Genomic DNA, 14,154 nt, shown 5'->3' with positions numbered 1-14,154 from the left:
ATGACAAGGAATTAGAATTCAGAAAGCGGACGTAATTAGTTTGATACTTAAATTTAATCCATTAATGATGAACGTCGCTGTTGACGGAACATGATTCACAATATTATCTGTTCAGAATACATTCGTAGTAACTGAATATGGCGCCTTGCTAGGTCGTAGCAAATGACGTAAGTGAAGGCTATTCTAAACTGTCGGCTGTGCAAATGAGAGCGTATGTAGTCAGTGAACCATCGCAAGCAAAGTCGGCTGTACAACTGGGGCGAGTGCTAGGGAGTGTCTCTAGACTAGACCTGCCGTGTGGCGGAGCTCGGATCTGTGATCACTGATAGTGGCGACACTCTGTTCCGACGTATACTAACGGACCGCGGCCGATTTAAAGGCTACCACCTAGCAAGTGTGGTGTCTGGCGGTGACACCACAATTTCATCATCATTCATGCCAGTGGAAGATTGGACTGAGAGAAGGCTGGGAATTTGTACGGGCGCTGATAACCGCGCAGTTGAGCGCCCCACAATCCAAACATCATCATCATAATCAGTCAGAACACTGGCTCGAAGCGGCTTTCCGTGCTATAGTGCGTTTGAAATTAGTTGTCATTTTCGACGATTGACTCACCGGACGAGACATGGTGCCGTTATCCAGGTAACACCAATGGCGACCCCGCTTTGCCTACCACGCTGCCAGCAGTTCGGTTGGTAAAGCGCCCCTGCTGCCACGCCGTGGATAAACAGCACATCTAAATCTACGAACATACTCCGCAGATCACCGTACGGTGAGTGACGGAGGGTACCTTGTACAGTTACTGTTCCAGTCTCAAACAGAGAGAGGGAAAATCAAATACTATTGAAATGCCTGGGCTAGCAGGCCAGAGCAGGTTAGGTTGTGGAAAGGGGCCAAAATGAGGTTGCTGTCAGTTGCACTCAACATACAAACTTTATTTGTCCACACACAGTATTACACAAGAACGCAAAACACTCAAAACTTTAATCGACCTCCTTCGATTAACTTTAGATCGGCTGAAGGCCACACTCAAAATCCAAGACGCAAGGCCGAAGTAAAGAACTGATATAGAAGGTTCTTCGAAGTGTCAACCAAAAATACTTTATAATTCTTCAATCTAAACAGGCTGGAGGCCTTAGCACTTTAATTGTAATGGCACTCGGCTGGAGGCCCCACATTAAGCAATAACAAGTGTTTCAATCCAACGGCAGAAGGCCTAATCTTAAAACAATTGAAGCAAATTTGGCTGAAGGCCCCGTACAAAAGCATCACAACCGTATGCCTTAAGGGCAACACAAGAAGATTAATACAGGATATATAAAACTCGGCTGAAGGCCACACATCAACAAAATAACTAAAACTCAAATAGGGAAGTTACTATGTAACAGACACAGAACGGTGCTCAGAAGTTCCAAGGATCGGCTTGGAACTGTAACACTAACGCCCTAAACGGGGCAGGGCAGCCTTACTAACAATCCCTTAATCGGAAGGCAACCCAACCGACAGACAGCCGACCGACCAATCTACCAAATGAGTTCCGCTCGACACAACCAGCAAAACGACCACAAGATTTCAATACAACGACACACAGAATATTGGCGCCAACAACGACCAACAACACCTCAGCCGTCCAACTACACGCCGCGCTGGACAGCAACAACACGACGAGGAAAATACACGGCCGAAAATTACGTCAAATTGCTCGCGAGAATGTCCCAAAAGCGACAACCAGGATCAAACGAAGAAATGTAAACAGTTGAGGCTCGATAGTGAGTTAACTGGGGACTCAACTTTCATGTCCAATATCGGTGGGCGACGAACTCCGTAGTACTCGCAAGCTGCACCTCACACTCCAACCGCTCGTGTACGCCACCAGCGGCCCCAGCCCGACGGGAACTCGCTTGCTGCTCCACGCCAACCGACGGACTGGACTGCTAACCCGTCCGCGACTGCTGTTCCGTGCCCGACTGCACTGCTGGTGCGTCTCCCACTCACTTACTTCCTTAGGACGGACGATGTCCCGGAGACACTGGCTCGGACCCAACCATGCAGAGGGGACGACACCGACATCTCTGCACAGGAAGGAACCGACCCAAATACACGTCGTCGATGAGACGACCGACCGAACGAACGACCAACCAACGGTCGTCCCCGCTGGTACATGCTGAGCCGACCTCAATGCGGCTCCGTCCCCGACTGCACTGCTGGTCCGTCTCGAACTGACTGCCAGATACACGACGACTCGGAAATACTATCGATCGCTCCAGAGATGGTACGACAGTGCACTTATCGATGCGCGCTGCTGCTGCCGCTCACGGGCAAGTAATGCAGTAAGTTAGTGACGCTATTAAATAGAATAAAGTACCGTAATAGAATATGACAAACAATAAATGGCATGAACACGAGCCGTGCACGGATTAACTATATGCTTCGGCATGAGCCCTAATTTCTCGTATGTTATCTCGTATGTTACGCGCAATGTATGTTAGCGCCAGTAGAATCGTTCGGCGCTCAGCTCCAAATGCCGGTTCTCTAAATTTTCTCAGTAGCGTTTCTCGAAAAGAATGTCGCCTTTCCTCGAGGGATTCCCACTGGGACCCCCTAAGCATCTCCGTAAATCTTAAGTGTTGTTCGAACCTACCGGTAACATATCTAGCAGAACGCCTCTGAATTGCTTCGGTGTCATCCTTCAGTCCGACCTGGTACGGATCTCAAACACTCTAGCAGTGCTCAAGAATAGGTCGCACCAACTTCCTGTATGCGGTCTCCTTTACACGTGAAACACACCTTCCTAAAATTTTCCTAGTAAACCGACCTCGACCGTTCCTCTTCCCTATCACAGTTCTCAACAACCTCCTTCCACTTCATATCGCTTTGCATCGTTACGCCCAGATATTCAAACGACTTGACTATTTCAAGCAAGACACCACTGATACTGTATCTGAACATTACAGGTTTCTTCTACCTATTCATCCGCATTAACTTGCATTTTTCCACATTTATAGCCAGCTGCCATTCATCACAACAACTAGGAATTTTGACTAAGTTGGCTTGTATCTTCCTACAGTTATTCAACTGCGACAGTAAATGATCTGAGGGAAACCGAATATTTATGACATATCTTAACTTAAATATTGTTGTAATATATTATTTTAGTCTGGGAAGCGGTCAGATCATGTCTGTAGAGCTTAAGGACGAAGTATTCGTGGCGGGGATGGCCTTTAGCCAATGGAAAAAGAGATAGTAGTGAACACTACGGGAGTCAAGTGGGGACTTCTCGAGTGAAGAGCCCTTGGGAGCGATCCTGGACCCTTTAAGCGAGTTCTGGAGGAGGCAGACCTGCCTGTGGTAGAGAGTGATATACGATTGTGGAGGTGATTGATTCTGGACATGAACGGACTCTGTCATACTTTAAGTTCTGAAGCGACTTAAGTATCGTGAGGTTTGAAAGTGCTCCAGAATGGGACTCTAACTTTTGCTGCTTGATTTACAGATCTGAAAATAGACAGAGTATGAGTTATTATTCTTCGTATCGTGTCCGTAAATTTGTGACTCATCATGGTGAGCTCTGAACTATTGTGAGCTGGTGAATCTTTCGTGTATTGTGATCACGAAATGTTCGCGAGTCTTTGGTGACTATTTAGTTTGGGAATTCTGCTACCCTTCTCGTATCGCCCTCAACGTAACTCTTTTACATTTGATAAGGGTATTTTCTGTCCGCATTTTAACTCAATTTTTTTAATCGTAGGACTACTTCCCATTCATTTAAGATGTCCTTTCTTGAATAAACATTATTCAACATAATCCTCTGTCGTCTACATCAATTACAGATGTTAGAGCAGAACTTTTGTTATTAAATTATTCATTTAACTTGTATTTCGTATTTCTGTGTATTTTATTCATTCGCAATTCTAGCCAATGATAGACTGTTTGACTGGATCATCACAGCTACAGTATTTTATTTGCAGCGAATTAGCTGTGGGGCATGAAAGCAGACATGTGCAGCTCGACCCTATAACCATATTGAGCTATTCTTTCTAAACAGAGCCGTGCATAGCCCAAGTACCTAAAGTACGAGTAATCACAAATAAAGATGGAAGTGGTTTGTATGGGATGCTCTTCAGTAGAGCAATGCCACAGGAGTAACCTTTAGGTACAGTCGCAGTTGGGATTTTCTCGTCCGGGCTATTAATCTAATCCCTTTATAATTACTACTGCTATTATAAAACTTTACAACATTGGGTGTCAGGTCCCAAATCTATTGCATGATAGGCAGTTTGCATGGGGGCTCTGAGCATAGGTGTTTGCAGCAGTTCCGTGCATGAGAATCGGTAGCAAAAATATATGTGGGGAAGTTAGCCATGGAAATTCTAGAAAGAAGAAGAAGGCTACGCAGAGGCGTGTTGAGTTCGAGTCTGCAGCGGCCACCAGGAGCGAAACCTCGACGGAGGAATTTCAGCAGTGGCGGCAACAGCAACCCGGGCGACTTGCGGCGACTTCGAGTTCATTGGCAGTATCTGCAGTGTCAGCAGCAGCAATACAGCAGAATCAGTCAGCATGACCGATAAGTGAAGTACTCGTGCTAATAGCATTAACATACGCAGACCTCCATGGTCATTGTTAGTGATGGAGTTTCCGATGATTAAGCAGTCACCACTGTGTGTGGTTCAGATAATGTGAGTGTGTCAATTAGTCCAAAATCTGAACATGATATTGTTGATAGAGCCCATATTAGAGGACAGATAGTCCGAAATCAGAGAAGGGATATGTAACTGCGAATTATTCAGTGGTATGGTTAAAGGAAATTCTGACAAATTAGAATTTTAAAATATGGGCACTGGGCACAGAGATAGGTTTAATAGAAACAGAGGTAGGCTCAGTAGAGATAAATGTAGCAGAAAGTGTCAAAACTGAGGTGAAGAATATTAAATCCGATACAGAAGCAATGATAGACTCAAAATTAGAAGCAACAAGAGCAGATTTCTGAAGAGATTGGCCTGGTTAACACCAGAGTCAACACAGTTCAAAAATATTTCGGGGACAAGTAAGAAAAGATAGATTACAAGCTGGGTGGTGAAGTTAGGTGCTGAGGCAAAATGCGTTTGAGGACGTGACCAATAATTCGGTTTATAGTTTGTCAGGTAGAGTAGCAAAATGTAGAAAGGACAAAGATTATAAACGAATCTGTGCAGTATGAACAGCAGTTTAAGGATATGAGGGCAGAATCAAATTCTTTAACATCAAATCAAGGTGGTACTGTGATAGGTGTTCCATGGGTTAATTCAGGAACGACATAGTGTTTTGCCAATGATGGAATACACCATCCACTTTATTTTCTTGCTGCAGTTTTGTGAGAGGATTGTCGGAAGACGCAAAAATTAATTCGTGAAGAGACATCTTGAGGGCAATGCACAGTCATGGGCAAATTAATGAGTGCTTCATTTACAACCAGTGAAGTGTTTGAGATTCTTTCCCGAAAAAATTCTGAAGTGAAGCGAAGCAAAATCGACTTCAGAATGAGTCCCTCAATGGACTAAGTTTCAAATACGGAAGTGGGTCGATTCTGAATGTTTGTGTGCGTGAGCTCGCTAAGTTGACGCATGTAAATCGTCCGCTGGGAGTGTTGACTGAAATCACAACGTTATGAAACAACTACAGGAAATTTTACGATGAGATCTTCTCCACAGTCTGATAAATTCTATTGACAAGTCCTTAAATTTTATTGAGAAACTTGAACAGGCGATGAAATTCAAACCACATAATGTGAGCAGTACACAGGGAAATGGGTAGCAGAACGGGAATTATAATAATCTCCAAAATAATTATCAACGTAATAATAATGTTCATAGGGAAAATGGAAACGGGAAGTTTCATAAGAAAATCGAAGTCGTGTATGAAGAGTTGATGAGCAGGAGTCTTACGAAATGCAACGACAGAATGCGAGATTGTGAAATTAGAGATCGCCGCTTCTCAGGTCCGGAGATAGCGAAGTAAACCGGCGGGTGAAAATTCTGTTGGTGCCGAAAATACAGCAAAGAAGTCACGAGTGTTGTAGATAGAGGTTATAACATTAAATGGAGAATAATTTGAAGCACCTCATCAGTAAACAGGGCGCAACAAAGTTAGAGAGGTTTGATAATGAGGATATGGGGTTAAAAACCAATTTTGTGAAAGGAAAATGAATGATGGAATGAATGTTTGTTTGTTGAAGATTCCGTGATCACAAGAGAGACAAAGGTGGATCTGAATTTGGTGGAGATGGAATGTATGACGAATTATAATAGGGCACCAGTCAGTAGCAACAATTATAGCAATATGGGTGAAAGTAATGTAGATGCTTTTGTTTCGGAGGAAGTAGATGAACCTGTTAAGGCGGCGAAGCTGTTGTCTGTCAGCTGGAGATGAGTTTTACGATGTATCAACGGAAGCATGTGAAGGTATTTGTCAAGGCCGCGTTACAGAACTCTTGTCAGCTGGTGATGAAATGATTTATATATCGGCGGAAGTGGGTGATTTTTTGTTAAAGGGAAACAAAGGTGATGCTCTAGAGAATGAAGTTGCGAATGTTGAGGTTACAGATTTAGATATCTCGGAGGAAGGAGTTTTTGCCTTTATTTATGTTGATGGAAGGGAACCAATGGCTCTTTAATGGAAGCATGAATTATTACTGGAAGTGGAAGGATGAGTGTAAAAGTAATGTGTTACGTAGTGGATTAGAATGGAAAATGACGAAGAAATATGAGCGGAGAGCAAACGTTATGAAGACAGGGGTAGTTGCAGATTTGGCAGAATTTGTTAGTACTGTGAATTCTGATGTGGTGCGCTGCAGTAGCGGAAATTTGTGTGATGTATCGGAGGAGGATAACACAGCTACTGGTGGTGATTTCCATAATGTATCAACGGATGCAATGGATGTTTTAAGCAATAAGTATTATGAGTTATCGGTGGATGTTAATGGGGTTAATTATGATAAAGTCTGTAGTGAATCGGCGTAAATAAGTGAGGTTTTGTGTAAGGGAGACGGAGTTTTATGTGCAGCTACTGGAATCGTTAACTCTGAGGAAGCGAACTATATATCTGATGCTTACGCGGATGATGAATCCACAGGTTTTGAGGGCAATTTAAATGATTTGGAGGTAAATCAGAAGACTCTAGGAACGAATAATTAGATTGAGCGTTGTTCTCAAATTATAATGTGTACCATAAACATCGAAGAAAAAGGGAAAGGGTGCTGAAAATGATTTTGTGAGGGATGTTTAAGGAGACGTTAAATCATATGTGCAGCCTGTAAGTGAACTGATCGTTGTTGATGATGAAAGAAACTGTTCACATTTCGAAACTGAAAATGATGTTCCGGCGGTTGTCACAAATTTTGTCGCTAAACGCAAGAGTCCGTTGGTGAACGTGGAAAGAGGACTCGAATTTGAGCAGTTCAAAAAGCGCAAAAAGGCGAGATTTAAAGATACAGTGACGGTGTAAATGTAAGCGGCAACGGTGACAGACTCGCTTCTTGTTAATGAAGACATTGGAGTTAAAAATTTTGAGTCTAAATATAGATATTCTCATGTGTAGTTATAAGAATTTTGGCCGGTATTTGAATGAGGGGTGAATTGGTAACACGTATGTAATAAAGCGTGAAAAAACAACTTTTACATGGAGAGCGTCGATAATGGCCGCATAAATCTTCGTGCGGGGATATCGGCAGAATATAAGTAATCCCTTCGTGTAGGAAAGAGTGGTATGTAAATCATATTGTACGTAGATATGGGAGGAAATTGTTGTACTTTGGATGGATTTCTCATATACTAGACGTAATTTATTTGCAATTACTGTTCGCACAAAATTTTGTGCATGACGGACGTTCGACGTAATGCCTTGTTCTACTCTCACAAGTAATCAAAATTTTAATCCACTATCCAAATTTTGACTGTGACTGTAGTAGTAAGCGAATGACTCATTAAATTTGCTCAAGATTGTGCATTACCCTCAAGATCGCTTTTTACAAATTTGATTTTTGCCTCTTCCGACGTTCTTCCCTCAAAACTATCTCTTGCGGATTGTATTTGTAGATGTAGAAATCTCCTCAGTGTTCATATTGTAATGTAACGTGTATGTTTTTGTGTACATCCGTATGCGAGACAGAGAAGAGAGGCCAGTGTTAGAGAGGTCGTGAGACACAGCTATCGCTTACATGCGACTCTGGAGACGCTTTTAAAAGATCTCTGCCACTCCGCGTCGGGAGATGACAGACACTCGGCTAGAGTACCGTAACACGTCGAGTACACAGGCTGTTTGCTTAACAGTGAATACGACGCCAGCCGGGATGCGGAACGACTGCCTATGTTGTTCTAGAGGTGAGGGGCACTACGTGTGTATTTTTTGCTCAGGCCACTACTTTAATTAAGAGAGGGACTTAAATATGCTGACGGTTTACACAAAGTGAAAATCATTACTCTAGCAGACATGCCCATACGGATTAAAACCGATGATTACTTGGTGCGGCGGATTATAGGTCGCTCTGCAGAACGACTGCATCATAACAAGGAAAATCACCTTACAGTGGGTAGAGGGCCACAGTCGTGGCATGAGCAATGTAGTCATCACTAAGAATGCCAACCACCACGGGACAAAAACGTACGAACATGTACCTTCTGCAAAACGTGCCGCGGCCGACCAGAATCTAGTGGAACAGTAAGTGGAGCCTGTCGTAGTAACACGGCTATACTACAAAGTATCCTGCACGTCCGCTGCACTACCTCGCTACGTACCACAGAAAGTTTCTAGTCTGCAGGATCCTCCTCCGTTTTATCCACGGACGATTCCGACATTTTCGACTTACCACGCGACAGCAGAACTCCTGCAATGTTTGGTGCTTCGTGAACAACAGATTCCTACCAGGGTGGAGGCCCTACTGGCAGCACGTGTTGTGTCCATGTATACAGGGTGAGTCACTAACTACTGTGAACAAGATTAACTTCGAAAGTATGATAATAGCTGGAAAGATTGTGAGAAAAAAGTTGCATGGGACAACGGGGGCCATAATTTGACGTTGGTTTTTTATTGCTTGGTGGGGTCGCGTCAGAGATATGAAGGTCAACTTTGTTTTCTAAATGGGATGCTGCAGTTTGGTACTTATTTTCTGCAGCGGCTATCGTGACGAATCCAGTGATGTGTAACAGTGAGGTCTTTGATGGTCTCAAAAGGGACACGGACGTCCATTTACAGAAGATGTTCGAAGTGATGACCATTTGTCTCAGTGCAGTGCTGAAATCTTCTTATCATGGATTGAGTGGTATTTCTTATCACTTCGGCACTTATCGAAGCACATGTTCTGAAAGTTCTCTCTCATATATCGTTCAAATTGTAAATATTCACCGAATACGGCGTATCCATGTAACGCGCCATTGACATGTAAACACCACTGGACGGTTTCGCAATACAGCAGTAACAGGAACGGTAAGACTAGTATCGTCGAATCAGGTGAATGTGAACGATGTATTTCTTCGAAGAACAAGTCGATATGCTTCTCATTTACGAAGAATTTCAGTGAGAGCTGGAGACTTATACGCTGAAAGATATCCTCAACGTACTCACCCTACACGTACATTTAATTATATGTATGATAAATTGAGAACAACTGGATCTTCAACGCATGGTAAACATATCCGGCAAAGGAAAGTTACTAACTAGGGAATCTGGCATGAAGTGTTGTTCGTGTTATACATGGCTATAAATATCATCCTTACCATATCAGTCTCCACCAAGAATTAACTGGTACAGATTGTAGGCGCCGCATTGAATTCTGTCGATGGGCTCAACTTCAGATTCAGACGGATGACACATTTATTAATATGATTTTATTTACTAACGAACCTACATTCACAGACCATGGAAATCTTAATTCGCATAGCATGCATTATTGGGCAAGTTGCGCACCGAAAACCTTGGTCTGTGAATGTTTGGTGTGGGATTTTGGAGGACAGAATTATAGGCTCCTATTTCGTCGAATGAAATCTTAATGGTAGGAAGTACACCACATTTCTGCAAGAAATATTAGGTCTGTTATTGGTAGAAATACCTTTAGCAACAAGGAACAGAATGTCGTGTCAACACGATGGGTGTCCGGCACATTTTTCGCTGATAGCTATAAATGAGTTGCAGAGACAATTCCCAAATCATTGGATTGGACGCGGAGGAGATGTGTCGTTGCCGGCTCGTTCGGCAGACTTGACGCCTCTGGATTTTTTCTTGTGGGGATTCGTAAAAGATCCAACTACATCTGAAGATATGTGAGGGACAATTGTCAGAGCATGTGCTTCGACAAGTGTCGATGCGATAAGGAGTACCACTCAATCCATGATAAGAAGACTGCAGCACTGCATTGATACCAATGGTCATCACTTCCAACACCTTCTGTAAATGGACGTTCATGCCACCTTTGTGACCTTCAAAGGCCTTACTGTACATATAATTGAATATTGGGTTAGTCTCGATTGCCGCTATCAGAAAATAAGTAACAAACTATAGCATACCATTAAAAAAAAAAACAAAGTTGTGCTTCATGTCTCTGAAGCGACTCCACCTAGCAGCACCTTTGGGCTGCAGATTCCTCGACTTGCGCCATAGGGTGGTGGGGTTTCGGGTTCCACTGGATAGGTCAGGAGTCCACTACACACATCCGGCGGCTCCACGGGTAGCAGGGGTTGTGTGGTGTGGACTGGGCGTTTTTTTTTTCTTTTAGGTTAGATGGCCTCGGGAAGTACAGAAAGGGCAACAGCCTCAAAGGGAAGGGTGCGGGGCAAAGTCAGGACATGCGGGGACCAAGCAGAAATCGGTATTGTAATTGTAAACTGTCGAAGCTGCCTTGGTAAAGTACCGGAACTTCAAGCGCTGATAGAAAGCACCGAAGCTGAAATCGTTATAGGTACGGAAAGCTGCCTGAAGCCAGTGATAAACTCCGCCGAAATTTTTACAAAGGCACAGACGGTGTTTAGAAAGGATAGATTTGCATGCAACCGGTGGTGGCGTGTTTGTCGCTGTTGGTAGTAGTTTATCCTGTAGTGAAATAGAAGTGGATAGTTCCTGTGAATTATTATGGGTGGGGGCTATACTCAACAACCGAGCTAGCTTAATAATTGGCTCCTTTTACCGACCTCCTGACTCAACAGCATTAGTGGCAGAACAACTGAGAGAAAATCTGGAATACATTTCACATAAATTTCCTCAGCATGTTATAGTCTTAGGTGGAGATTTCAATTTACCAGATACAGACTGGGACACTCAAATGTTTAGTACGGGTGTTAGGGACAGAGCATCGAGTGACATTATACTGAGTGCACTATCCGAAAATTACCTCGAGCAATTAAACAGAGAACACACTCGTGGAGATAACATCTTGGACCTACTGATAACAAATAGACCCGAACTTTTCGACTCTGTAAGCGCAGAACAGGGAATCACTAACCAAAAGGCCGTTGCAGCATCCCTGAATATGGAAGTAAATAGGAATATAAAAAAGGGGGGAAGGTTTATCTGTTTAGCAAGAGTAATAGGAGGCAGATTTCAAACTACCTAATAGATCAAAACGAAAATTTCTGTTCCGACACTGACAATGTTGAGCGTTTATGGAAAAAAAATCAAGGCAATCGTAAAATGTGTTTTAGACAGGTACGTGCCGAATAAAACTGTGAGGGACGGAAAAAACCCACCGTGGTTCAACAAAAAAGTTAGCAAACTACTGCGAAAGCAAAGAGAGCTTCACTGCAAATCCAAACGCAGCCAAAACCTCTCAGACAAACAGAAGCTAAACGATGTCAAAGTTAGCGTAAGGAGGGCTATGCGTGAAGCGTTCAGTGAATTCGGAAGTAAAATTGTATGTACCTAGGAAGTTCTGGTATTACGTTAAATCAGTAAGTGGATCGAAACAGCACATCAGACACTCTGGGATGATAATCGCATTGAAACAGCTGTTTCACAGAGGAAGACCGCACTGCAGTTCCTTGTCTAAATCCTCACACGAACGAAAAAATGTCTGACATCGAAATAAGTGTCCAAGTCGTAGAAAAGCAACTGAAATCACTCAACAGAGGAAAGTCCGCTGGAGCTGACGGGATACCAATGCGATTCTACATAGAGTACGCGAAAGAACTTTCCCCCCTTCTAACAGCCGTGTACCGCAAGTCTCTAGAGGAACGGAAGGTTCCAAATGATTGGAAAAGAGCACAGGTAATCCCAGTCTTCAAGAAGGGTCGTCGAGCAGATGCGCAAAACTATAGACCTATATCTCTGACGTCGATTTGTTGTAGAATTTTAGAACATGTTTTTTGCTCGAGTATCATGTCGTTTTTGGAAACCCAGAATCTACTCTGTAGGAATCAACATGGATTCCGGAAACAGCGTTCGTGTGAGGCCCATCTCGCTTTAGTTATTCATGAGACCAAGAAAATATTAGATACAGGCTCGCAGGTAGATGCCATTTTCCTTGACTTCCGGAAGGCGCTCGATACAGTTCCGCACTGTCGCCTGATATACAAAGTAATAGCCAACGGGATATCAGACCAGCTGTGTGGCTGGATCGAAGAGTTTTTAGCAAACAGAACATAGCATGTTGTTCTCAATGGAGAGACGTCTATAGACGTTAAAGTAACCTCTGGCGTGCCACAGGGGAGTGTTATGGGACCTTTGCTTTTCACAATATACATATATAAATGACCTAGTTGATAGTGTCGGAAGTTGCATGCGGCTTTTCACGGATGATGCTGTAGTATACAGAGAAGTTGCAACATTACAAAATTGCAGCGAAATGCAGGAAGATCTGCAGCGGTTAGGCACTTGATGCAGGGAGTTGCAACTGACCCTTAACATAGACAAATGTAACGTATTGCGAATACATAGAAAGAGGGATCCTTTATTGTACGATTATATGATAGCGGAACAAACACTGGTAGCAGTTACTTCCGTAAAATATCTGGGAGTATGCGAACGGAACGATTTGAAGTGGAATGATCATATAAAATTAATTGTTGGTAAGGCGGGTGCCAGGTTGAGATTCATTGGGAGAGTCCTTGGAAAATGTAGTTCATCAACAAGGGAGGTGGCTTACAAAACACTCGTTCGACCTATACTTGAGTATTGCTCATCAGTGTGGGATCCGTATCAGGTCGGGTTGATAAAGGAGATAGGGAAGTTCCAAAGAAGAGAGGCGCGTTTCTTCATAGGGATATTTGCTAAGCGTGACAGCGTTACGGATATGTTTAGCAGACTCAAGTGGCAGACTCTGCAAGAGAGGCGCTCTGCATCGCGGTGTAGCTTGTTGTCCAGGTTTCGAGAGGGTGCGTTTCTGGATGAGGTGTCGAATATATTGCTTCCCCCTACTTATACCTCCCAAGGAGGTCACGAATGTATAATTAGAGAGATTAGTGCGCGCATGGAAGCTTTCCGGCAGTCTTTCTTCCCGCGAACCATACGCAACTGGAACCGAAAAGGGAGGTAATGACAGTGGCACGTAAAGTACCATCCACCACACACCGTTGGGTGGCTTGCGGAGTATAAATGTAGATGTAGATGTAGAAAAAATCAACGTCATATTATGGCCCCCGTTGTCCCATGCAACTTTTGTCCCACAAACTTTTCAGCTCCTATCATACTCTCTGATTATTCTTGGTGGCAATAGTTAGTGACTCACCCTGTGTAACGGCAACTGAACTTACTACAATTTAATTGTTATTTATATAACCAACGTAAATAATCTGTGCGACTCTTAGGTTTATATATGTGCGTGTCATGTGTATCATTGCACAATATGTCTTTTCATTTATAATATATCATTTACTGGAGGTCGGCTGAGTGCATCACATCCGGGTCATAAGAAAAACCTCCTTTAATTTAACCTGTTCCATCGTCATCACCAAATTATCTCTTAATATCAGTTCATATCATGTAGTGTGTTCAAGTTACTGGCAAGTTTAATATACAAATGAATGAACAAGATGATCTGTTAGATGCTGAGCAGCTTGCCTTTAGGTGAGGTAAAGCAGCAGAAAAGCAGATCTGACGTTGCGCTTGATAACGGAAGCACGACTTGAGAAATATCTGCATACGTTCACCGGATTTACCGGCCAGGAAAGACGTAGTCAATGTAGGATGGTGCAAGAT

The sequence above is a fragment of the Schistocerca gregaria genome, chromosome 1 (genome assembly GCF_023897955.1).
Source record: "Schistocerca gregaria isolate iqSchGreg1 chromosome 1, iqSchGreg1.2, whole genome shotgun sequence".
Classification (NCBI taxonomy): domain Eukaryota; kingdom Metazoa; phylum Arthropoda; class Insecta; order Orthoptera; family Acrididae; genus Schistocerca; species Schistocerca gregaria.
Note: the sequence above shows the minus strand (reverse complement) of the source record.